Genomic DNA, 27903 nt, shown 5'->3' with positions numbered 1-27903 from the left:
TGCCACTCCCACTTTGTCAAGGCCACCATCTTCTTGAGGTTACAGGCAGTAGTCTCCTGTTTCTGACATTTAACGTATTATTCCCTCTATCTGCCAAGCAGATCCTCCCTCTTACCCCTTCCTTTCTTCTCTCTCTTTTCTCTGTCACACACATGCACCCACCTCCTGACCCTGCCTCTTCTAACCTTTACATAAAGCCAGAGGATTTGCACGCAGCTGGAAAAAAAAAGAGATATTCAGCTTCGTTCCCTCCTGAAAACACTTAATATCTCCGATGCTGCTGTGGTCCCACCCCTTTAACACCAGATGAGTTGGCGCCGACCTGCATCAGTGTGCTCTGACATTTATGTGGGCCAAGTACCTTTTTTTTCATTCCCCAGCAGATGCATTTTTGTGTGTGGTGTGTTTGTACGGCACAGGATGGTGGTTAATCCTATTCTTTTTTTTGTGTCACTCCATGCAAGCTTGGATTTGTGACACAATCACCCAAAGTACGACATAAGACATAAGCATTGCATACTGAAGATCGGGAAGAATATAAGTAATATTTATTGTAAAAGTAGACGTGTCTGGGCCATTTCCTTTTCACTAAGTGCCTGAAAAGGAAAAAAGCTCCTTGAACTTGTAGGAATTCCTGAGCCATCATTGGTCAACAGAACAGTGGGCTTCCTTTCGTTTAACAAGTCATTCATTTAACCCAAATGGGATGGTAAAACAGCGTCATCCTGGCAACTGTAACTCATATGACTTGTAACAGCTTTACAGGGCACCACCAAATGACGATGGATGGCAAAAACAGATATCAAATCAGAAATTAGCTTTGAATTTGGAGAGCAGTCATAATATTATTTGCATAATTTGTTGTAATGTTCCACATTTGTATATGTTGCTTTAAAAGGCTTCATTGTTTTAACTCCTAGCATAATAGAATAGAATAGAATAATCCTTTAATTGTCCCACAAGGGGAAATTTGGTTGTAACAGCAGCCAAAAAGACAAATATACAAACAAACAGTACACAGGACACGGAACAAAAACATACACAATTTTTCTTACATATTTACATTAAGGACAATGGTTACTATAAACAGAGAGTACTGTACAGTTATTAAATTAAATTAAAATAATTACAGGTAAGAGGCAAACTAGGTTGAAGTGCGAATTGGTTAATTAACTAACTTATTGCAGTTACAGCATTGATGTAAACATCTATGTTTGTTGGGAGCAGTTCTGATTGTACATAAGCACTGGTTGCTAATAATAATTCCTCGATTTATGAAAATGCTTTATTATTTAGGTTTACACTGGACTGTGTTTGAAGACAACATTGTAATCTATAGTGAAAGTAGGGGGCAGGTGGAAGTGAGCCTTAAAAGGTGGAGGCATGCCCTGGAGAGAAGAGGAATGAAAATCATTGGAGGCGAGACTGAATCCATGTCTGTGAATGAGATGGAGATGGGGGAAGACGCCGAAGTTTCAGTGAGTAGAGGCAGTGAAGATAGGTAGAGATGGAATACCTGGGTAAACTATCCAAAGTAACAGACAATGCACAATGTGTAAAGAAAAGAGTGCAGGCAGGGTGGAGCGGGTGGGGACGAGTATCAAGGGTGATTTTTCACAGATGATAGCAGCACCAAGGGGTGGTTTACAAGATGATAGTGAGACCTGCTATGATGTATGGTAGACTAGCAAAGAGATATCAGGCAGAGCTGATGATGTGAAGATTTCCAGAGGGACTGACCAGGTGGTGCTGGAAACAAGTTTATCACAGGCAGACCTCTGGCCAAGCAGTTTGTAGACAAAGTTAGAGAGGCGAGGTTGTTCAGAGCAGGGACTGTGGATGTATCGGAAAAAGGATGTTGAGGATAGAAAGTGAGTCGGTTTGCTTATGCAAATATATGTTCATTCATTCATTGTCTTTGTTCCAGCAGAAATACACAAAGAAAGTGGCTTTTGACGTACGGTCGGTTACACTGGTGCAGTTAAGGGGCATTGCAATCAACAGTGTCACTTAAATTAGATGTCTGCTGTTGGGTCTGCGCTTCCACAGGCACCGTTGGTTTAGAAACTTATTCCTCATGAGCGATTGATCTATTTTACTTGAGCAAGGGAGGACCCGGTCGGTGTTTCAGAAAAGCACTCTGGATCCAACCACAGACGACCTCGACTCTGGCCTCCGCTTGCCCCCTTTTATTGAAAACAGTTACAATACACACAAGCACCTCCCATTGTAAAAACCCCTATGGTTACAAAAGATAAGGCACTATGTGTGTACGTGTAAGCACATGTATCCATGTGCGAGAATGTGTGTGTGTGTGTGTAGGCGTGTGTGTGTGTGTGTGAGTGTGTATGTTTGTGTTTGTGGTACATTTGTGTGACCTCCTGCCCACAAAAGGATCATAAAAGCAGGACGTTTACTAAGCAACAAACAGAACCTTCAGATAGGATGTGCCTATAATAAAACACTTCAGCCTCCCCCACCAACAAACTGGCTGGAGAGGTGGTCAGAGACAAAGGAAAGTCTTTGATCTGCTGCTTGAACTAAGACTTACAAATTTAAGTAACACAATGACAATATTTAACAATTTGAGTCCAATATCTGCTTTCTTCTTTTGACAGTTTTTTCTGTTATTTCAACACCCCAAGAAACCAGTATCACGTACATTTCTATCCCCAGGGATTCAATCTACATGAACGCCCTCGGGGAAATAATTATTTGATCCGCTCCTGAATTTGTATGTTTGCTCACAAAGGAATGAGCAGTCTCGGATTTTTTATGGTAGTTTTGTTTTTAATGGATCATAATTATATCCCCCACTGTACCTATGTGTACCTTCATAGAAAAGTTATGCATATGTTCCTGTGCAGCACAATATTTGTGTTGTAGAATTAAGGAGGAAATATCAGGAGACAAATAACGAATGAAAATTAGGTGAAACTGACTTTTATACGCTACTCACCTCATAGACATACATTTGAACATTACTAAGGTCTTTGAAGTTGCTATATGTGTGAAAGATGAAAGTTTGAATACTCAGTAAGAGTAAATGATGCCAGTCAATGTCCAGGTGAATTAGTCAAATTAATAGTTAGTAAGAAAAGATAATAAAGACCCAGACTGCTGGCTTACTTGTGGGTCCTGTGGTATTTCAAATTAGAATGGGAGGCAGAGGGCTCAGCTTTCAGGCCCTTCTTATCTGGAACTAAGTCCCAGTTTGGATTCAGGACTATCTCTCTACTTTAGATTAGGCTGAAAAGTATTACTGTAGGCTCTCCACCTTATAATATAAACCACCTTGTGGTTACTGCTGTTGAAATTTTGTGCTACATAAATAAAATCGAATGGAACTGAATGCGAGTTTATCTGAGAAAGTAAGGCTGTCTTCAAAGATGCTGTACATTCCACACTTATAATTAGACTTGATTTAGTTATAATCTGGTATGGAATTTACTAATAAACATCAGAAAGTGTTTGATCAAACAAAAATGTTCAATCAGGAAAAAAGGGCTCTTGGTATGTGCACCTAATCAAGTCATTCTGGTTAATTAAAGGTTTGCATTGATTTGATCTCTATCTATGGCTGCTTCTGTCCCTTGATGTTCGTCTGACTTGAAAGTAATTTTCACTTTTATTAACACATCCTTGCTCCTCTTTTCTCGTTCTCATTTAACAGTCAAAGCTCTACTTCTGAGATCCCTTGCCCTGGCTAGCGGAGAAAGAACCATTTGCTGGAACAACACCTGTTTCCCCGTCTGTGTGGACACGGGAATCCAGCTGGGCCACAGAGAGTTTTCCACAAACACTTGAACAAGCTGAAATCCATCCATCAGTAGAAAGGACAGTTTTTGAGGAGCTCATTGGCATTTAGACCTGAGGAGAGACACTCCACGCAACCGACAGTGTCCTCAAGTGGGAAGGACTTCTCTACCCACTGCTCTTTGGAGCTACTACAGTAGAGGTGAGTGAGTCAGTTCAAATTGCCCTCCCTTATATGAAAACCCCTTACACTGTAGTGTAGAACAACTGTCATTTTAACTCCTATTCAGTTCTAGTGAGGCATGGAGTTTCTAATAAGTCCAGTGCTTTGGGCTGGGTTTGACGGGGCAGCCAGGCTTAGCTGAAGGCTCACCCACTGAAGCACTTTCCAGCAAGAGCACTTGACAGTACCCAGTGGTGTTTGACTGTGAAAAGCAACCATATGTGAAGGATTTTTTATTTTATTTTTTTTTAGATAGAAAATGGTAAGACATTTCTAGCCAAACTAGCCTGGCCGGCGAAGCAGGGTGTCTGTTGCCATAGCAGCAGGTGCTAATCCATATGCATGGCTGGAATGAAATTTTTTCGGAAGGTGTGCTGAGGGCAACAGCTGTGCAAGACTTCCCTGGCTTAATACGTTTCCTGAATCTGTCATTTGGGTGGAAGTGGATGTGTGGCTTTTACTCAGACCCGAGTTGAAGTTTTGAGCTGTCATACTGCACGATGATGAAATCTGCTGCCATTTACGAGACAAATAGCGAAATGCTGTGTATACAGTTGAATCCTTGTGGTTTTGGCTGAGCATCCTCTGTGCTGGCTATGATGTCCCACTTCTGGTAGCATGCTGAAGTTTCCAGAGCTGGAAGCGTTCTTCCTTAGACATTACTGGGTTAAAATCCGTCAGTGCAGACATCGGCTCTGTACTAGTTCTGCAGGGGGGAAAGTGGAAAACTGCTTTTTCTTATTAGTTCATAAGTAAGTTTGTCATTAGATAGCAGTGTCTTTAATTATTGCCACTGAATAGTTTGGATACACATACTGAAGTAATATATTAAAACAGGCTTGAATAATAACACTAATAACACAAAATTCTACCACGTTACATCTGAGAATTTCAACTTGTGCACTCCAAATTTTGCAAATCTTAACATCCACTTTGATAAAACACTGTCTGGTTATTTTTTAACTCAGATGATCTGTATAGTAGTTTCTGCTGGTATTCATGATACCGTGAGCAGCCAGGCAGTCATTTTCTTTGCCCTTTCAAACAGCTCAGGCTTGGGAAAGAAGTTGATTTGAAAAATGTGCATATCTAACTTTACTTTACATAAAAAAAGACTATCCTGGCATGCTATGTATGTAAAGTGTGAATTTGCATTTTGAATTGCTCACTTTTAATTAAAATGATGAATGAATGAAGAGATTGGCAGCGGTGGAGTTCAGTCAGTGAATCCACACATAGTTATTCCAAGCGAACGCCTCCAGGGCTGAAAAATGAAGCCAGTGCACAAATGCCAAAACTGCAGCTCCTCGTGTGCACACTTAAGTGAAGCAAGTGAGTAAGGAAAGTTTATCAGTGGGACTGTTACAAAGTAACCCAGAATACGTTCTTGTTGGCGGCCATTTTGTTTATTAGTCGGATTGTTGCGATAACCAGTCTCACACACTTAAGACATTCATTTGAAAACGGTGGCTCGTTCTTGAGCTGCTTTCAGATTTGTACAATTTTGTACAGTTTCTGAGATGTGCATTTAGCTTTGAATGGGCACCTGGGCTGCTGCTGTAGTGTAGTTGTAAAGCCTCTGCTCATTTTGTCCTCCTTTGTAGGCTGAAGGTTATGAGTTCAAGTGCAGCAAGGGATGCTTTTTAGACTCAAGCAGCATAGAGCTATGTGCTGCATGAAATGACATTACAGTAAATTTATTGACAGTGTGTCACTACAGGGTGCAGCACTTCTCTCAAAGAGAGAAAAGAGGGGTTTTTCTCATGTCATGCCTCCCTAACGTTAGTATCATATGTGGGCTGGATCGTCACCATAGTCAGGCTGTCACGGTTTGTGGCACAATTACCGCTGGCTCATGTGGGACATGCAAGCCTGGACTGTTGTGTGTTGTTGGTTGGCTTAGTGGGTTAGTTCCTGCTCTGAAGCCTTTCACAAGCTAAAGGTTCACAGTTCAACCAGAGTTTGCAACAATTTTTACAACATGCTCTCTTTCTTGTTATGAACTTACAGTATGATTAATAGAAACATCAATTTGGGAAATGTTTGCCACTTTATTAGGCACAAATGTTTTCACCCTACACAAACAAGCTATTTATCTAGAACTTTTTACTCCCATTGACAGCCTGTAGCTAATTTGTAGCTAATCCCACTGCAATTTCTCCCAGAATTGCAAATTCTAGTTAATAGTGCGAATCCCAGTATATGTTATTCACCTCTGCCTTTATTATTATTATTAGTGGGATTGTTGCAAAGCAGCGATGCCAGTATATATTATTTGTTTCACCACAGTCTGGCTGTTGCCCTCAGTGGTACACTTACCACTGCCTCATGTCTGTTTTGTCAGCGGGATGGTGCATGTCACCCCAATAGCATAGTGGGTGCATCCCTCATCCTGCACGATCTCTGGCACTTTATTAGGCATACCTGTTTTTGGTCTAAACAAACATGCTATTTATCTACAACTTTTTGCTCCCATTCACAGTGTGCCACAGTTCAAGTCCACAAATAGCTATATTGCCACCACAATTTCTTGCAGTTTATTAAGCCCTTTTCACAGACATGCAGTCACAACGTGCTAAACACAGAAAGATTTTTTAAGAATAAGAACATTAAGTGCCATAATAACAATTAAAATCTACAATAAGGCACAATAAACAGGTAGTTTTAAAATATATAATTATTATTTAATAAAAAATCTCAACAAAAAGCCTGTTTAAACCAAACCCCCAGTTTTGCGTGACCTTACCTTTTTTTTAACCTCTGGCAGTTCACCACTTACCTTTCTACCATTTCAGGGTATTCATCGGACTTAAACGGCTTGAATTGCAATAAATAACTTTTCAGAAACTGCTGATCTACTGGGATTTTCCCAAGCTACCATCTCAGAGAGCTGGCTGCAGAGTCCAAAAAAAGAAAAAATATCCAGGATGTGAGTTGCAGATCTCTGGGCGACTGTACCTGAACGGACAACATGTTGACTTTGACGCAGAAGACCACATGGGGTGCCGCGCCTGTCTGCTAAGAACACAAAACTGAGGCAACACCAAAATTTTACAACGCAAAATCTAAGGACATAAGCATATGTAAATATTTAATACCTAGAAAAACTCAATGTTTCTTGACTGACATCATCTCTCATTTTATCTAATAATAGCCTTTGATTGTGCTTGAAATTCTCACCTTCACAGCTATTTAATGAAAGACTCCAAAATCCAAGGCAAAAACTCACTGAGATAAAAAAAAAAAAACCCAAAGAAAAAAAAAACCCTTAAATTACAACCTTGGCAACACCACCTCTGGTATTACATATTTCACATTAGAGTGACACTAATACCCAGTAATCCTTCCTGGCCGTGTTCAACAACAGATCCGTTTTATATCTATGAACATCAAGTCTCATCAAAGCTGAAATATGTCAGCATCAGTGTAATAACAGCTTAATTCTGATCAGATATGCCTCTGAGCTCATCTGACTCAGGCTAATTATTTGTAATTTCAGATGTTCTTCCACACCAAACAGAGAACTATACCTATACTTATGTGAGCATTATCTGGTCCTTTGATGCTGTTTTCCCAAAACGCACAATTTCAGCTCTGTGTTCACATAGTAAGATGGCTGACTTCTAATAAGTCTGTCCTCAGTTATGTTGTTCTTTATAGAGCTTTATTCATCATTTAATTCTCATGAAATGCTAAACTTAACCAACCCTAGTGCAAACTTGAGCGTTAAGATTACTTAATGCAGTCTCTAAACAGCTGCATTTCTTTTGGAGAAAGGCAAAACTGACCTTTTTTTTTGGAAAAATATGAATAGTTTTCGACATTTGAGAATGATTAGATTCATTGTTAGAGATTACAAAGACTTAATAGAAGTATGTAATAAAAGCTAAACTTTTGACTGTGTAGGGTTAGAGTTCAGGTTGAGGTCATCGCTCATGGGGAATGATACTTTAATGGGTCATATTTTTGACAGCATTGCTGATATTGAAATTATCTATTAACTACTAGCTTTCTTAGTGTATCACTGAGACGCCATCAATGATTTTTTATTAATTCTTAGAATTCTGGCCCTTTGACCCAATTCGTGTGAGTTTTAATACAGTCAAGAGGATAATTCAGCCTGAGCTGCTTAAAAACTCAGACACGTAGGTGTCACTAAATTCTTTCCTGCTTCCTTTTATTTTTACAAAAGGTTCGAATATGTTGGCTGAACCTTTCACACAGTTTTAGCATCAAGAAACATTCAGAGCCTTTTTCCCCATTATTGGTTTCTCTGTTGTGCTCTGCGCAACTGAAATCATAGCACATTTTTCAGCTAACAACTGTAATGAAGCTGGTGGTAGCGCCTGTCACTTAGAAGCATGAATCTTTTTTATGGTTTTGAACTGCTGCATAATTTGGTTCTTGCAACCTACATAAAATTTCCATTGCATTTTCATGAGACTATTATTGCGCTTTTTTGTCATTTTCTGCAAAATAAAAAATGTATACATGGCTTAAGGCCAATATTCAGTGAGTCATTAACATGGATGCGAGGAATTTATGTCAAATGCACCTCGTGTAAGCAATAAATTAATTTCGACTGCAGGGATTTTAAAAAATAAAAACAACCAAATGGTTCCTCTTAGAAAAAAAGTTAACTCGTGTTTGTTTGTGATCTGGCTGATCTTTTTAGCATTCACCATGTTGTGTGATCCTGATGTGACTTGATTGAATAGTTTATCCTCCAAGAGCCAGAGGTTAGTTTACTCAGTGTTCACCTTGAGCAGTATACAGCACGTCACCAATTATCTAACTGGCCATGTTTGTGCGCACCTGTGTGTCTGTGTTTGTGTGTGTGTGCGACCCAGTCTGTGCGAGCGCATATTGACTGTGGGCTAACTGATAGATATTTCTGTCAGGGGGAGTGCATGAGTGGCTGCATGTGGCATGTGTGTGCGTGCAGTAGTCGGAATATGTGTGTGTTCTTGGAGAAGGCTTGCTCATGAATTCTCACAGTATGTGTGCACGCATATGGAAATGTGCGTTACTATGTGGCGTGGGCAGAAGTACTGCGTTGTCTCTGTGTGATCGATCAGCATGAGATTGTGTGCGCTGTGTGTGCGTACTATGATTATGGTGCAGCTCTGTAAAAGAAACATAACGTGTAGCTGCATGTATTTCTGTGTGTTTGCGTGAAGTCAAGATCACCTCTCAAAGCCTTGCTGTTCACTTCACATCTTCCTGATCACCATGGTGATAGCTCACTCTGTCAGCACAACTGTATTTGGGGAGAAATAACTGGAGTTTGCTGATAAGGATGTCTGTGTGTGTGTATGTGTGTGTTGTGTGCATTATTAAAATCCTTGACAAGCCTTTTCCACCTTCTCGCTGTTTTAATCCGCTGCTTTGTGTCTGATTTTGTCTTTTTTTTTCATTTCTCTTTGTCTGTATCTTTACTTTTGCTTCTTTTTAAGAAAATCCAGCACATTCTCACCTCAGTGTGACAGATACTGCTTTTTTTCGTCAAATACCGCTGACATCATAGTTATAAGTACACGGCGCCCCTGGTGCCGTTACCTTGATGCACTAGAAAGATAGCTGTTATAAAGGGGCATGAAGTCTGCATTAGCAGGTTTGGAGTCGTGGTGTTTCTTGAGGTCGCAGGTTTCTCAGTCAGGAGATGGCTGTTTGTATGGAATATTACTTGCTTTCTCTTCACCTGCTGATTAGCTTAGTTTTTATTTTATCTTATTACTTGCCTCACCAGTTAGCTTTAGGAAGCAAAAGTACTTGGAATTGAAATGTAATGTTTCACAACATTATAATCGCTTTCACAGTGAAATGTACACTGAAATATTACAGTCAATTTAAGTCAATTTCAAGGTACAAGTTACTTTATATTGCATTCAAATGACCCCCTGTGAGCAAGTGCTTTGGCTACAGTGGGAAGAAACAGGAAAACAGGAGTACAGTGAAGTCATCATCATGTTCAGGGAAAGGGGACAGGGATAGTTTAGTAGGTAGAGTGTGGTCCCCATGATCGGAAGGTTGAGGGTTTGAATCCACTGAATGGCTACCCTGAGGTACCCCTGAGCAAGTTGCTGTCCCTACACACTGCTCCCCAGTGGCTGCCCACTGCTTCACTGAGTGAATGGGTTAAATGCAGAGAGGAATTTTTTTTATTGGGGATCAATAAAGTATACATTATTATTACATTTATTAAAAAGGTTTGGGATGATTTGTGCTTCGTGACATAGATTGTTAGCCTGCTGGAGGCCATCAGAAGATGGGTATACTGTTGTCATAAGGGATGGACGTGGTCAGCAACATTTCACAGGTACTCTTTGCCGATTAAATGATGGTTGATTAATACTAAGGTATGTCAAGAAAATATACCCCCAGACCATCCCCCCATACACCAGCATAACCAGTGGGAACCATTGGCAGACTCCTGCTACAGCTGCTGCTGTAGCCCATCAGCTTTGAGGTGTGGTGTGTTCTGCATTCAGACATGCTCTTCTGTACACCTTGCTTGTAACGAGCTATATCAGCTCCGAGCAGTCTGGCCATTCTCCTCTGATGTCTGGCATCAGCAAGTCGTTTTCTCCTAGAGAACTGCCGCTCACTGGATATGTTCTCATTTTTGGACCGTTCTCTGTAAACCCTGGAGAGGCTGAGTGGGAAGATCCGAATCGATCAACAGTGAAATATTCAGACCAGTCTCGCACCAACAATCACATTCATAATTCTTTAAATCACATTTATTCTCCATTCTGACGCTTGGTTTGAATTTCAAGAGGTCATTTTGACCATTTTTTCCCTACAGGTCTCAGTTGCATTGGGTTTCCGACAAGTGAAAGTTTAATAAGATGTTTGCAAATATTTGGCTGCATGTATCCAGCACTGGATATTTTCTCATACACACATGCCATCAGTTCTCTATGACGGCCAAAACACATAGAAAACAGCAGACGGGATGAAGACTTGTCTTTGGTACCTGCGGTACTTTCCCACAGCTTCATGTTGGCATCCTTGTGAGTGCTTTACAATCTAACCACTGTTAAACAATCAGAAAATAACCCTTTGTTATTCTGGTTCACAGATTTGTTGTTATTAATGCTGCTGCTTCTCTTTATTCAGTGTGAGAGACAGATTGCTAGCATTCTCTCACCATCTCCATCTCTGACACGAGATCTCTCTGGACCTCATCAGTGATGCAGTACCCACAATACCCACCCATAGCCACAAAAAACAAAGGTCCTGCACTGGCTCATCGATCTATTTATGACTTCAATTTTTGATCTTCTTCCTGTTTGTTCTTTTATTCCTCCCCCCCCCCCCCCCCTCATTTCTTTTAAATAATTAGTGCATGTTATTGTTTTCCTCTCGAGCTACATCAAGGAGTTTTTCATGTACCTACTCCAGATAAGGTCCTTTATTCTCCCCTGAAAACAACCTTAAAAGAGGCCGCACAGTGAAGTCATCCACACAGAGGAAGGTGGCTCTCAACACTGTATGGGAAGAGCTAGTGGCTTTAAGAAAACATCAGAATTTGGCATTCCAGGAATGAAAATGGGCTCAAAATACAACTGAAAGTCACGTTCATATGAACAAGTCTTTAAATGCGACTGTTTGCCTTAACTTGAACGATGGCTTTAATGTCCTTTGGGCGATATAACATCAGTGAAGGATGGCTGCGAGCTGATAACTAATATATCTTTAAGTTGAATGAAACTCTTGAAGAACTTTGGGAAATGCATCTTCAGTTCACTGATAGATTAACAACTCAGCTAATTTGACTGAGAAATCAATCAAACCAGTGAAGGATTGCATCCAACTAATTGGAATGCACTCAAAACAACTTAAGGAGCTGGGACGTAAGCTTGAAATAACTGCTATACTCGTGCTTCCCCCTTTTCGATCTCTTTGTAATCTTTTTCTTTACACGTGTATCTGCGTGTCTCTTGGTTTGACTGCTGCATTCATCATCGACTGCTCCTAATGTTGATGATATATCACTTTATGCGTATCTCCCTTTGCAGTTCTTGAAGTCATGCTTAATGAGAGGAGGTGCTAAATGTTTAAACTATTTTCGTGCGTGCGCTTGCTTTAAAAGTCAGGATTGATTAAATGTGGTCCAGGCTTTGACTAGGCAGGCTCAACAATAAGCCCTCAGGAGGTTGTGCTAATCCGATTCATCACCTCTTCATTCCTCAGCCCATCCAGTTTCTCCCCACTCTTCTCTTCCATGCTGCCAGTCTGAAAAGTGCCAGGTTCGACCATTGCTCAAACATGGGGTGAAGCTGTGGAAGGTTTCCAAACCCTCCCCACACCCCTTTCCCACACACACACACACTTGTCACGGGCCAAATTCCATCAGGAGGCTCTTCTCGCTTGGCTAACTCACTCTCACTGCTGCCCTGCTTCACCTGGGATGTTCCCTTTTCCCTCCGGCCCCTTGCGGTGAGGCCCAGGTGGAGCTGGGGGGGCTTTCCTAGATCAGCCACCCTATAGTGAACCCACACATCCTGGGTACCTTCCTGCCATGTGGCGCGCCTGTTGAAAGAGAGGTAAGGCAGTACAGAGGAAGGGGGAGCCGTGTGCATTAGCCATGCTAATCTCGTTAGTGCGGCCATGATTGAATCCTGTAGGAATCTGCCACTGCTGCCAAGAGACACGCAGGAGCTTGTTTATTATTAAAGGGTTTGCTCTGTTGTAGGGAATGGAGAGGCTGGGGAAGGAAAGACAACAGATAAAAAGAGGAAGAAGGAGAAAGACAGAGAGACTAACGAAATAATGTAAGATGCACAATGATATGTTGGAAGAGAATCAGATTTAACCCCTTAACACCAAGTGTATCATATTGGAGTTTTTGAGTCTTCTACATCATTATGTGATTCTCAACACTCTTTATATTGTAAGGCAGAGAGCCTACAATAATCAACACGTTCTCACTCCCACAGCGTAACATTTTACGCTAGGTGACAAATCGTCAACTTATTACGTTTTCGGCTACCCACCACGTTCCTAAATGACGACCTCGGAAAAATGAGGAAATATGAGAACCGTATGGACTCAATCTACACATGTTCGCTCTTTTTCTTCAAATCGCTTAGAAACACGCTATTTAACATCATTAAAGTCCTGGTTAAGATCAGGAAAAAGGTTATGGTTAGGGCTAGGGATAAGGTTAGGTTTAGGGCTGCAATACAGGGCTGGAACGTCTATTACCACGGGAGCGTCATTGCACTGGATTTCAGCCATAACCCGCCGCGTACCATAAGAACCCCGAAGGTCTCCTTTTGCGTTCATCAGGAACGCCGCGGGACGTGACAAAACGTCGCCATGTTACGTCTCGGGAGTGAGAACGGGCTGCAATAATACAGTAAAAAACTGACCACCTATGAGCAAGCACTTGGCAAGAGTGGGAAGGAACAACTCCCTTTTAAAAGGAATGAACCTCCAGCAGACCCAGGCTCAGGGAGCAGCAGCTATTTAATGTGACCAGTTGGGGTGAATGGAGGGAGGCAGGAGAAAATACACACTGTGAAAGAAAGCCAGAGATGAATAATAACTAATATTTAAATGCAGAGATGTCTATAAACACACAGAGAGTAAAAACAGGAGGGTGTCTGTTTCCTAAATTTAAACTGGGAGCTGGTTCCACAGAAGAGGGGCCTGGAGATGAACCTTCTGTCTCTTATTTTGCTTTAAAGTAAACCCCCAGAGAGAGAGCTCTGTTTGGGTGACAAAGAAAAAAAAAACACTAAGGGTGTTTTCACATATATATTTCATTTGTTCTGGTCCGAATCAGTTGATGAGTTCACAATCTTTTCTCTGTGGTTTGGTTTCTTTTCACACAAAGAAAAATCAACTCCAAGTGAACCAAAAATAAGTCGCTACAAACTACGTGAGAATGTTCAGCCAGACGTGTCTGCAGTGTGACACAGGAACAAGGTGCTGAGTTCTGGACTATAGGACACATGGAGAATTTACATTCATTTCACAGGTAGTTGGTAGCCAGTATAGACCTTTGCACATCTTGCTGCATCCCAGAATGCAAAGCACATGTTGCTACAGGAAGTTTTCTAGCTCAAACTTGCAACTTTCACTGGGTTCGAATCGAGGTCAGACCATGTTCACACGATGAATGACCAGCACTGGAGTTCATATGGAACCACACCAAGACCACCTCCTCTAAATGCTCTCAGTGTGGTGGTTTTGGTCCACACCTGAGTGCAATTACTGTGTTCACACCTGTGCAAGCAAACCTCACCAAAAGGGACAACACCTGAGTTCCAGTTTAAGCTGAATAAACACCTCAGTTGTGAAAACACCCTTAAAGAGAGCAATAGAAAGAAATGCTCACTGAAACAATATAAAACTCCAATTTAAAACAAACAGCCTTATCAGGACAGAAGGGAAGCGTGGCTGAATATGCTACGAGCTAGCCACAAGCACTGAAACCACGGCAGGAGAATATGAGACGGGGGAAAAAGCAATCTTCTGCTGCACTACATGGATGCAATGAAAATGCAGCACAAGCACACGCAGCATGTTGATGCTTACACTCGACAAGCACAAAGCTAAATATGAAAGACGGAAATAATCACTTGGCTTTAGGTTACAAAGAAAAAAGTGAAATCGACTGGTGAGAGGAGAGGCCAAATGTGAGATAAAGTTGATTAAAAATGGATTTATTTTACTTTTGGCATTTTATCTTGCTCCCTGATCTTTTTATTCTTTTTTCTTGTCACATAATGACTGCTCTACCGTATTAGTGTCCCTTGAGGAACCGCACAAGGTCTTTTTTTAAGCCTCGATAGGCACCTTCCATGTAAACATATACCTGTCAAACAAAGGCTTAACCTCCCACTTGTTCACATCCAGCCCATCCTCCCTTAGATGTTGTAGTCCTTAAAAACATCCTTCTCTTTTCCCTCCCTTTTGCCAGTGAACACTGTCTTTTCTTTCTCTTTCTTCTTCTTCTTTTTTTTGCAGCTGTCCACGACTATTTTTCTCTCAGTGCTGTCATGTCTTTTCTTCACCCTCTTTCTCTATCTCCCAGTCCCCCCCGTCTCCACTGCCTCTCCCAGAGGAGTAACATTTTGTTTTTGCTGCTGCTCCAGTGCCTTCCACCCCTTGAGTTTTGGAATCATTGTCTAAACAGACTGTTGTTTTATTGTCTATGGTTCGTTGGTGTCTGGGACCCCGACAGCTTTACTTACTGTTGCAGTGTTGTCTGAGAAATTTGTTTGCATATGTGTGTGTGTGTCAGAGAAAGTCAGTGAGTTGGCACTGTACTTATTTCCTCTGTTTGTTATGATATTGCTCATTAAAGACCGAAAGTCAGAATCTGATGACAAGACCATTTAATGGTCTTGTCCTAAATTCTGCTTCCTCTTTTGTCCTGATTGTTTTCTGTGCTGTTTAATGTACATAAAGGCATTATCTAGTTGTAACACACATAGCTGGTATTTCATAGGAATTATAGTAGACACTATGTTACCACCATTGACATGTTAGCAGAAGTAAACAGTCTATATACACCATTGCTCAGTTTTAATGCAAATATTTCAATCAATCAATCAAAATTTATTTATATAGCACATTTAAAAACAACAGTTTTGATCAAAGTGCTTCACAAATTAAAAAAAAAAGAATAAATAAAAAAATAAAATAAAATAAGACAAATACAACGCAAGACGAGACAAACATAGAAACCAACCAAATGTTAATCAAACTATCTTACATCAAAGCCAGAGTAAAAAGATGGGTCTTTAAACGAGATTTAAAAGACTGAACAGTCTCAGAAGAGCGAATGGCAATAGGGAGGTTGTTCCACAGTCTAGGAGCTACAATAGCAAAGGCACGGTCGCCTCTGGTTTTCAACCTAGACTTAGGTTGCATTAAGAGCATCTGGTTAGAAGATCTTAGTGCTTTTACAGGGTTATACAAATGAAGAAGATCTGTTAAATAGCTAGGGGCAGTGTTATTTAAGATTTTATAAGTGAATAAAAGAATTTTAAAATCAATGCGAAATTTCACAGGGAGCCAGTGTAACTTGGTTAAAACTGGAGTCATATGGTCATGCATTCTGGCACCCGATAAAAGACGTGCAGCAGCGTTCTGTACTAATTGCAACCGGTGAAGAGAGGAGTGGGGGAGGCCTAAATAGAGGGAGTTACAATAGTCCAGTCTAGAGGTAATGAATGCATGAATAAGCTTTTCAAGGTCCTTGGGGGAGAGGAAAGGCTTAACTTTAGAAATTTGACGTAGCTGATAGAAACCAGATTTAACCACAGTAGATACTTGTTTCTCTAATTTGAAAGAGCTATCCAGGAGTACCCCAAGGTCTCTTACAACGTTGGAGAGGTAGCTAGCAAGTGGGCCAAGGGTAACAGTTAGTTGGTTCAATGGAATATGGCTGTCAAAGACAATAACCTCAGTTTTACTGTCATTCAATATTAGAGAGTTTTGAGATAGCCAGGTTCTCACATCATGAAGACAATTAAACAATGTATGCAATGGATCTGTGACATTCAAACTCAAAGGGAAATAAATTTGAATGTCATCGGCATAACAATGGAAAGAAATATTATATCTTTGGAAAATAGATCCCAAGGGCAACATGTACAGAGAGAATAGCATAGGGCCCCTGGGGCACACCACAGAGAAAAGGAGCCGAGGAGGAGGAATATTGCCCCATAGTGATAGAGAGCGACCTCTCTGAAAGATAAGATTTAAACCATGATAAGGCTGTGCCCTTAAGGCCAACTACTTGCTCTAACCTTGATAATAAAATGTTATGATCTACTGTGTCAAACGCAGAAGTCAGATCCAGTAAGACTAGAACCACAGAGCAACCTGAGTCGCTGGTTAAAAGGAGATCATTAAAAAGTCTTAGCAAAGCTGTCTCAGTACTATGTCGAGGCTTGAAGCCCGACTGGAATTTTTCAGAAATACCATTGGAATCTAGGAAGGTCTGAAGTTGTTTACAGACCACTTTTTCCAGGATCTTTGACATAAAGGGAAGCTTAGAAATTGGTCTATAATTTGAAAGAACACTGGGGTCGAGATTAGTCTTCATAATAACGGGTTGAACAACAGCATGCTTGAAGGCAGACGGTACATAGCCCGAAGACAATGATGCATTCAAAATTAATAAAATACAAGACCCAATAGTATTCAACGCTTCCTTAAAAATACGGGCAGGGAGAATATCATGTGGGGAATTGGAGATTGTTAAGTGGTCAATTATTTCCTTTACATCAGAAAGAGTCACAGGCTCAAACTGCTGAAAGACAGCAGAGCATTTAGAAACTGAAACTTGATGTGGAACTACCGATAAAAACGGGGCTCTTAAAATAGTGATTTTTTCAATAAAATACCTTAAAAAACTTTCACAAAGAGCCGGAGAAACTTCCTTGTGTGCTGTAGCACGAGGATTAATCACGGAGTTAAAAATCTTAAAAAGAGCATGGGGCTTGTGACAATTGGTTGAAATAAGACCCGATAAGTAGGCAGATTTAGCAGCTTTGACGGTCTTCTGATATTTTGACAGACAATTATGGAAGATTTCCGCTGACACTACGAGCTTATCCTTTTTATACTTCCTCTCAGCACGACGGCATTCGCGCCTGAGAGCACGGGTAGTTTCATTCAGCCAGGGTTGGCATGACGACTTAGTACGCTTAGTCTTATGTGGAGCCACAGTGTCCAGAATAGAAGAACATGTGGAATTAAAAAGGTTGGTAAGCTCATCAGTCGATAAATCCACAAGACAGACGGAGTCGGGGAGCGCAGAGTTGGCGAAAAGAGTAGAGAAGTTAATGGTTTCAGAATTAATCGAGCGCATCTGGCGTAATGGACCCTGGCAGTTAAGCTCCATATGTCGTAGCATAACATTAAACATAACCACAGAATGATCAGAGATCCCAGAGTCCTTGATATCCGTTATACAAATATCCAGACCGTAGGACAAAACTAGGTCAAGCGAATGACCTTTTAAATGCGTTGGTTCACTTACCCATTGCGTAAGATTAAAAGTGTCAACAAGGGCAAGGAAATCCTTTGTTAGTGTGCTTGCCTCACAACAGACATGTATATTAAAATCACCAACAATTAAAACACGATCATAGCGTAAAAACAGGCTCCCTAGTAGTTCAGAAAACTGAAAAATAAAATCCTTAACAGATTTCGGGGGTCGATACACCACAGCACAAAGAATTGGGGGAGCACTGTTCAGTTCCAGTAGCTGCACCTCGAAGCTGGTGAAAGAGACGGGTGGTAGTTCCCGGCATCGAAATTTGTGTTTAAAAATCAAAGCTAATCCTCCACCTCTGCCAGAGATCCTAGGAGAGCTAGCAAAGGCACAATCTGGGGGAAGAAGTTCTGAAAAAGCAGAAGATTCCTCAGGACGAAGCCAGGTTTCCGTCAGATAAAGAAAATCCAGCCCAGTTGAGACGAAAAGGTCTTGTTTGCCAGTGATCTAACATTTAGCAAAGCCATCCGAAGTGTAGTCGGGTTGTTGTTAGTTGGAACAGATCTCAGCAGGCGAAGATTGCTGTAGTTCACACCACCTCTGGAAAGCCGCACCCAGCTCCGAACCGGTGGGCACTCGGTCGGGGAGTCTAGGTGAGCATAGTGTTCAACAGGACTTATCCAGCGATGGCAGGGCAATCTATAGCAGAAGCGGCCCCAGAGATCATGAGAGGAAGATAGAGTGTTTACAAATACGTGGTAGCTGGTTGCATCAAGTGAGTTTAAGTAAGCCTTGAGGTGAACACGAATACCGCTCCGTTTACCCCGTCGCCTATGACGTTTCCTAGGTGGAAGGGTAGCTGGGAAGCGGCGTAAATGATCAGAGATATCCGTCGAAGTTGAGAAAAAGTTCCCTGATTGCCACTTGAAACCAGGCGTTTGGTGAGTCAATGGCTGGAGATTCAGAAGAGTTTGACGATCATAGGTAAGAAGCGCAAAGGCGTCAGGATAACACAGAGAAAATAGGATAGCAGACAGTAGACAAACCTCGAGGAGACGGCTTGCCGCAAACACTGGCGCCATCTTTGGTTGTTATTTAGTAAAGGAATGAGGTGCATGGGGATCTGAAAGCATATGAAATCTTGATATTTTGCTGGGGGAATAGGAAATGTTTTTTTTTTAAGTTTATACAACAAGCTTGAATGCATAATATTTGGTATGATAACCTTTATTTTTCAACATAGCCTGCCTCTCTTTAAGTAGTCTTCAGGAAAACTTCTCCAGGATTTTTGAAGGACATTCAGAGCTCTTCTTTGGATGCTGGCTAGCCTTTATTCCAGTCTTTATCAACATGATCCAACACTGCGTCAATAATGTTGTGGACCAGTTGTGGGGAGGCTAATCCATAATTGATAATGTTCCACTGTGGGGAGTTTTTCTTGCTTTCTTTCTTATTTGATGTCCTTCTATTCCTGTGTTTTCTCCACAGATGTTTTACCCATGCTACCCCCCTCTTTCTTAAGCCTCTAGTACTTGCTTGCTCTCCGCCTTGGGCATGCCTGGCACAGTTTATTTGCTTAGCCATGTTGTCTTGTCACAATCACCATCCAAATCGCTTTAATGCCAAAGACATGTGACACAAGCCAGGAATTTGCCCCGCTGGACTGGTGCAACACTGTTCAACAGACATCGCTTAGATTTTTCTGATTCCTCCTTCGTCACACTGCTCTTTTTCTTTTTCTTTCATTTCCATGGTCCTCGATCTCCCGACTTCTTAGCCTTACCACTTTACCTTGTCTCTTCTGATTTACTTCACTTTGTCACACAAATGACCTTTTGTTGTATCTCTGACTCTCTGTCTCATCCTTTTGGCATTGCTGTTTCATTTCCTCTCTATGGTTGTCTCCTGTATCTCAAGAGTATTGTTGAATATCTTTCATTCTTTTTCTATAATTAGAACAAGTTTATCTGTCTTATATCTGGGCCACAGCCTTGCGATTATGTAACTGAAGGGGTTCCAACCTCCAGTCTTGTGAAGACTTCCCAGGTCTTCATTTCTTAAAAAAAAAAAAGAAATATAAGATAAGAAGTGTGTTTCACCTTGCTTTCATTTTTTTTTCAGATTTATGAAGCTGGTTTTCATGTTGAGTTTGCTGTAGTCAGGTATATCCATAAATATATTAAAGAAATCTGGCGTTGAAAAGTTCAACCTGACAGTTACTTTGGCGAGAATTGCACCAGTGGGTGTTCACCGCTAAAAAAGAGGAAATGAAAGGAGGAAATGTCAAAACAATCAATTATAGCATCTTTAAATAGTCTCACAAAATTATCAGAAAAAAGCTTCATGCACGTTTTCGAGCTGGGATGTGATTGTGCAGCCTTCAGGTCTTATGGATCGGCAGATGGAGGCTTCCATAGATTAGGGCTGAGTCTGGCGTATCCCACAGATGCTTGATTGGAGTAGACGTTGTGGCGTTTAAAGGCTGGGTCAATGAATCCGGCTCTTTGAAATGTTTTTTGTTTTTTTAAACAACTAAATGATTCATTCAAATATAAAAAAGGCTCCTAACGCAAGGGAACAACCAAGGGGTGCTGTATTTACACATAACAGAAAGACTTATTTTAACTTCTAGCTTTAGTCACTTTCTTACCAGCAGCTTGTCAAATTATTTGGTTCCACTACTAAGAGCAGAAACAGGATGTGAGAGATTCATCTGGCCTCAGGAACACTGGCGGGTTTTAATTCAACATGCAAATACCATCTGGTGTCATGAACCGAAGTTCAGTACACAAGCTGGACCCAGAAGCAGAGACTATACGCACAGGAGTACGAAAAATAAATTTTATTTCAACTAAAGGTGCCCCGGAAGGGTCAAAGGAAAACACGCGAGAAACTAGAAAAACCAAGGGACCGGGGGATGAGTTACGCAGGAACGCCGACTGTGGGAAGCTGCAACAGAAAGAGGAAGAGAGTTACTGGGGAGCAGGGAAATAGCAACATACGTGGGGGAGAGTATGAGTCTTACAGTCAAAGTGGGAGCCGGAGGGAGGGGTGAGGGTCCGCGGGGGAGCTCCAGGAAAGTAGAGGCGATCGGTAGCGGAGGCGATCCAAACTCCAGACGGGCAGGTGGACAGGCAGGTGGCTCAAAAACACGCCGAGCTGTTACCTGAGCGCAAAGAAAAAGATTAGCGTTTGTTCAGGTAAATGAGGGTTTTCACAACCGCCTTCCCGTGGGTGTACGTTACCGCTGTGAGACGACTAACGGACTGGCGTCGAGCAGCTGGCTGGGCTGGATCAAATAGTCCATTTGATAATCGCCTGAGATGGGATGCAGGTGTGGAGTTAACAGCCACACCCGTGGGCGTGGGCATCCCATCAGCTCCTCGGACACCGGGCTGCGGACCATGACATCTGGAATGTGTTTGATCGGCAATTACTTCATTTTTTAGATTGACACTGATCCCAAACACACTGCCAATTCAGTAGAAGCATACCTGGACAGAAGACTGTTGGACATGGATTGGCCTCCCCAGAACCAGGACCTCGTCATTATTGAAGCAGTGCTGGATCATGTTCACGCAGAACAGAACAAAAAAGCAGCCAACGTCTAAAGAAGATCTTTGAATGTCATTGAAAACCCGGGGGAACTATTAGTGAAACCTACTTAAAGAAATTACAAGCTTCTGTAAAAGAGTTGAGGCTGTGGTGATCTTACCAAATATTAACTTTCAAGCTCATTAGAATTTTACAAACTCTGCTTTTCCTTTTTATATTCCAGGTATGTTTGCACAAGTTTGAGTTAAGTCTACCACAGTAATTTCTTTTCACATCAGTGTGTAGCAAACATCTTGGTGTGCAGACATTTCAGGGAATTCTGTGGATCCTCTTGAATTTTAACTACATTCTTTTATTGTTTTGACCTTATTTTATTTATGGCTTCAGTCTCTCTCTCTCTCTCTCTCTGTTTTCACAATGCCTATTCTTGTCTCTCATGTACTCCATCTTCCTCACCTTTCTCCTCCCACTCAATTCCTCATTTCATCTTTCTTCCTGCTGTCTCTCATTTCTACGCTGCCATAATTTTTCCTCACCCCCTCCTACCCTTTTCACCCTTCTCATTTTCTCCACACCCTTATTTTTCTCTCATCTTTTAACTCTCTGACTGGTTGGTAATTCATTCATCCAGCCAGGCGTTAATTCACATCAGCATAATAATTCACCAAGTGCTCTTCCTCGCTCTCTTTTTTTCCCATCTTTTTCCGTCCCTATCTCATTTCATACGATGCATTAGCTCCTATCTACAGTGCTAATCACTAAACCCGTACTGCCCTTTTCTCAATATCATTTTTGTGATATTTTATGGTAAATATTAAGGTGGTCAACTATAGCATGAATTCCAGGCACATGCATACTTCAGTAAAGTTCATTAATGAGATTGTAAACATGTTAGCCACTGCTCAACATGATAAATTGAGCTGATGCATAACATCAAAGGTGTTTTATTCAGTAGTTGCATGGCTAAGTACTGTTTTGCAATTGTTCTCTTATAAACAAAATCCATCTACAATATAATCCGTCAATATCGCGCTATGCACGATGTCACGTGGAAGCATTACAAAAGCCACAGCAGCCGTAATTTCAACCCAGGGCGATGCATCTTTTCCTCTCCATACAGACAACAGACTATGATTACCAGCACAATGCTGAGCGCTGCCCATCATGGCTCCAAATTATATTGCAACAATACATGTGCTTTAATAAACATGCTGTGCACCAAAGACATTTCAAACATTATTAAACATACAAAGAGCCGTTGACTTTATTTCACTATTGATTAAATTATCGGATAAATCACAAAATACCCTGCAAAAAAGTTAAAGAAAAATCTGATAGCATAAGAAAATGACATTTGAATGAATTAATAAGACTAAAATTATTCCACCAACCGTAGTAAGAACACTGGGACCAGACACAGTTTCTTGCATTTTCTTTTATGTCTGTGTTGCATAGTTTGTCAAGCTCAAACCCTAAGTCCTTTTTCAATGCTTAACATAACCTATAAATGATTTCTGAAAGCTGGAAATATGATCCTGCCACATCAGTTAGACATTTAGCAATCTTTGGTGCACAGTTTCTATAGTGTTTACTAGACTGGCTAATATCTAACTCAGCTATGGCGCATCGCAACAGTGCGTTAACTTTATGTCTGAAAGACATGCAGGGATAATTACATTAATTGTGTATTGTGTTGTGTTTTTAAAAAGACACTGTAACAAAAGAAAAGCCACACAGATGGTGTTCTATGAGTAAGAACGACTAAAATAACAAACCAGGAATTAATAATTAGTAATGTAATTAGCCAACACAGAAAACGCTGGTTTTCAGACTCAGACTGCTCTGAAAGAAAGTCTCTTATTATCTTCAAGCACCATCAACCCTTCAAATTGTACATTATTATCAAACTGGGCAGATTTTTATTTTTTCCCAGAAAGAAGGTTCAATGAAATCAAAAGCAGGAGATGACAGTGTAGTAAATGGAACACATTATAAATATTTTGTTGATGGCAGAGGTGCTGGAGCGGGTTGGGGTGAGGCAGAAAAACACGAAAGAATAAAAACAAACAAAACAGGAGAGCTTTGTACTGCTAGTAAAATGGCTGATCTCACACTTTGCTGAGCATTCGTCTTAGTGTTGGTAATTTAATGCAACCTTTTGAAATACCACTAAATGACACACAAGTATTTAATTAACCTGCTGCATTTTTAAAAAATAAAGACCAGAGAAGATAACTAAAGTAGATTTTCACCACAGAATCCTTTCTATTGTTAAGAAAAACTATTTTTCAATAAGTCAAGACTCTCAGGGGGGTACTTGTGAGTATCTTAAGTATTTAATTAACTGTTTTCGAATTAGAGCCATTTTTATGAATAGTTCTAAAAGTAAAAATCGAATGGGAAATCAAATTTTTCATGGCCACGTGAGACCTGTTTCCTCTCTTTTTTTTTCTCCATGATAAATTAAACATAGAAAACATCCAGAGTTGAATCCAAGTGTCAAACGTCCATTTAAATATAAGTCTCAGTATGTTGTCAAAAGAGATGTTAAATGATCATTGGACTGAAAAATCAAAATCAACCAACCAGAGAGAGAGAGCGAGAGCAAAACAAATGCATTTTTAAAAATAAAGACCAGAGAAGATAACTAAAGTCGATTTTCACCACAGAATCCTTTCTATTGTTAAGAAAACTATTTTTCAATAAGTCAAGGCTCTCAGGGGGGTACTTGAGAGTATCTTAAGGGGCTCATAGTCTACTTTCTAAAAAGAGTTTGCAACCAGAATCAAACCAGTGGTTACACTTAAGAACACAAAGGCCAAAAAAACACCTAAAAGAGCCTGCGTAGTTATGGAAATATCTTGAAACCAAGAAAAATCCAAGGTTAACTTGAACAATGAAAAAGGAGAGAAACAGGTCTTGAACATACCACACCATCTGTGGAACTGGTGTTTACTGATGATATGACTACTGTGGGAAGCTGTGGGACGAACTCTGTAAGATTATAGGGCTATACTTTCTGCTCGGGTATTTTGTCCAATTACTTTTGAACCTTATTATAGACCTAACTGTGCTTGGTACAGTGCTTAGAGCAGCTAGATGTATACAGTCTTTCTAGGGAGATAAAACCACTTTATCTACAATCTGTAGAGTTTTATGCAGAGTACATGCTAGGATGCTGATTTTAAAAGGTCAGAGGAAAATGTTAGATCGAGACCTTCGATCTAATCTTCGTGGGTGGTGGGAGAAACAATTCCCTCAGTATCACCACTCCATCCAGGTGTAAAAACAAGAGCTTGCTGATCTCATCACTTTTGAAACTTTCAAGTTTTATATTCAAAAATGATAAAATGCAGAATATGGTAGAATTAAATGTCACCTCACACACTGTTGGAACAAATGACCAATACATAAGGCACAGTTTTTCATGATAATAAAAAGTCCTGGAAGTGTCTTCAGATTTAATTTCACATAATATCCTGTATTTGTTTTTGCCCTATGACAACTGGCACATAGATCACCTGTGAGGCTACTTTGGATAAGTGGCTAAGAACAGATGGATGGATCATAGCATCCTACAAAATCTTTGCTCTTTTTTAGCACAATATAAAGAATGCACAGTCAGTTAGTGGTGAGCTGCTCAAGCACAGAAAGAGGTGATCTGAACTGATGAAAAGCTCCTTGAAGGTAACAAATTTAGAAATGAGTGTGCTATTTCCTTACATTTCTGACTGTCTCGGCTTCTCGTCTCATTTTATCTTATACGGGGCCAGCTCTTTTTGATCCTGTCTGTTATGTGTGTTGCTTTCCTCTTCTGTTTCGTCTCTTGCTGGTTGTTGGAGTGTCTCACGCTTTCGTTCCATAAATTTGCTTCTCCTCCTTCAGGGTCGCTGCTATCTATCTAACAGGCAGCAGACTTTACTTGTCACGGATGCCCCTCACAGAGAGAGAGAGAGAAAGTGGTTGTACATGGGCAGACAAGACACCGGCCAGACTGCCCCATGGCATGATGGCGCCCTGGGATGATGGATAAGCGTGTTATATGATTGTTTGGGTAGCGTGTTTGAGAACTTATGTAGACATTCTTGCAGACCTTTGGGCGAGAATGTTGCATCTGAAAATGACAAATAACACTTATCACCTTAGCAGAATCATTAAAAACAGCTGGAAGCTTTGGAGTGTGTGAGACAGACACACGGGGTGGATAACAGAGATGGCACTTACATGTGTTTATAGATCCACTAGGAGACACACATATTTACATATTTAAATGTCTCAACCAGAGGCCAGTTTTAAAGAACGAATTACCCCTAACAATGCATGATACTGAGTATGCAGGGATGCATTTTATCTTATCAGGGTTCCATATCTGCAGCTTTCACTGTCAGAACACCAATTTAACATCTGGTGAGCAGATTTTGTAACTATTCAATCTGTTGAGTGAGGTTTAAGGGGGAAATGAACAAACCAGGTGGCGGATAAAGAAAAAAAAAGCTGTAAGTGTAAATGAAATATTCTGGGATGTGCTTCAGTTTGATAAATTGTTCTGCATATGGTTGTCTTGTTCAGTGAGTGCAGGGCAGATACTGCCAGAGGCCTGACAAACTGTTACAGTGAACATGTGCTTGAGTTATCTGGCTTTTCGAAAGGCAACAGCGATGATCCACAACTGATATTGTGCGTGTGGTAGTTTTGTAATTACTGGGGTTAAAAAATGTCAGTGGTTCACATGTAATCACTACAAATTGTATTCCAGGAGCTTCCTGGCGTGGGTTTCCATGGCCAGGCTGTATTTTAGGTGGAGGTGCTCCAGTGCTTTAGTCTATGTGGGGTATTCCATTGGTGAAAACTCTGTCTAGCAGCTGCGTTTTAGTCGGTGAGCCAACTTGCTGATGAAGCTTTGTGTGGGATTGTGCAATCGAGAAATTCACCATCCTTCAACGTTAGGATGGTTTAGAAATATCCTCATTTTTAAAGGAAAACATGTTTGTTTGACATGCTGGTAATTGGATGGATTTTAAAAAAATAAAATAAATGTCAGTCAAAATCATTTTTAGCAACCATCTCTTCTGTGTTGACTGGCACTTTACTTAATGTGCTGTTTGGCCCTAAGGTTATCATGTTCACAGGCTAATTGACCCTTCAAAATTGTTCATGTTAGTCTAGCTTAATAATACAGCTGATTTGCCCGGTTGACAGTCAGTCAATCACATTCACATTCATGTCGTAGTTCTAAATGATCTGTATTTTAGTCTGAACTCAGAGCAATAATGTGTTGTAGTCGATAATCCCTCATTTGTGCTCAGGCATTGTTAATGCTTTGGAGTGATGCATGCGACGGAAAAGATTAAATGAACAATGTTTTGTGTTCGTTTGTATCTCTGACACTGCATTCATTGGGACCTGATTTCCCTTTACTACCAGCTCTTTCACTATTCTTAACACTGTGTGCACAGTCTATTCTGACAAGGTAGAAAATATCTTTGCTACAGAACTTAAACTCTCATTATCAGATCAGTCAGAGTGCTTCTTATTCATATCTGCATTCTGACATAATGAAGATCAGACTGTATTTCTGCATAAAACAAACCTCTTCAGGTATTTTGCATTATTTCAAGTAACTGTACATTGTATATACGTGACAGAACTACTCTAACTTTTTTGTCTGCTTTTGCACATGACTTGATTTGACTCAGTTTCTGTTAAGCTTCAGGTGATTTTTGAAAGTTCCACATGATAAAACCTTCGATAACTAATAGCTGCAAAACTGTAAAGCTACACAAATAACTTTCCTCTCAGCGGATGGAGAAATCTTACATAATGTAAAGTTCCTTTTTTTAATCACAAAGCCAAAGTTAGATAAATTGATTGAGTCCAGGGAACTTTCTACTTCTGTTTGTAGACTGACTTATAGTGGCCAATCAAACCTGAGTGGAATTTGGCTGCATGCAAGTAAATAGTCTGTGTTCAGAGCATAAGAGGAACCCCACTGGTCGAAATGCAGACTTGAAACCATCTGCTATAGTCTGATGAGCTTTTCATCTACACTTACAGTCAGACTGTAGGCTGTTCACTAAATAATCAGCCCACAAATAGCCTAACGGGTCAGATGCTGTACATTGAAATCTAGTAGAAGTTAACCCATCGCTATTAAATAAAGATGTTGATACTGTGCATATGGAATTGTGCAGACTTAACAAATGTGCAAATATAGGGAAAGAATGATTCACATTTTATGACTTTTAGAATGTTCATTTAACCTGTTTTTGATCCAAGAAATGTCAACTCCCACACAGGATGTGTGAGATTCTATTAACCAGTACTGGGACAGTCAAATAGCTTTGACTCTGTCAGTGCATCAATGAGTTCACCACTTCTTATTTCTTTTTAAAGTTACTGGTAG

At 40.6% G+C, this 27903-nt stretch overlaps 1 protein-coding gene across 2 annotated transcripts in view; it reads left to right on the top strand.

Moving 5' to 3' along the window:
* The window catches only part of LOC146517454 (protein phosphatase 1 regulatory subunit 29-like), a 305410-nt gene that overhangs the window by 109663 nt on the left and 167844 nt on the right, over nucleotides 1–27903 (top strand). For both annotated transcript variants that reach the window (XM_085162098.1, XM_085162097.1), the window contains exon 2: nucleotides 3674–3958. The gene's annotated coding sequence lies outside the window, so the exon portion shown is untranslated. The remainder of the gene's footprint in view (nucleotides 1–3673; nucleotides 3959–27903) is intronic.

Source organism: Neolamprologus multifasciatus, chromosome 6 (genome assembly GCF_963576455.1).
Source record: "Neolamprologus multifasciatus chromosome 6, fNeoMul1.2, whole genome shotgun sequence".
Classification (NCBI taxonomy): Eukaryota; Metazoa; Chordata; class Actinopteri; order Cichliformes; family Cichlidae; genus Neolamprologus; species Neolamprologus multifasciatus.
The sequence above is the reverse complement of the archived record's forward strand: the minus strand, read 5'-3'. Positions and strand labels throughout refer to the sequence as shown.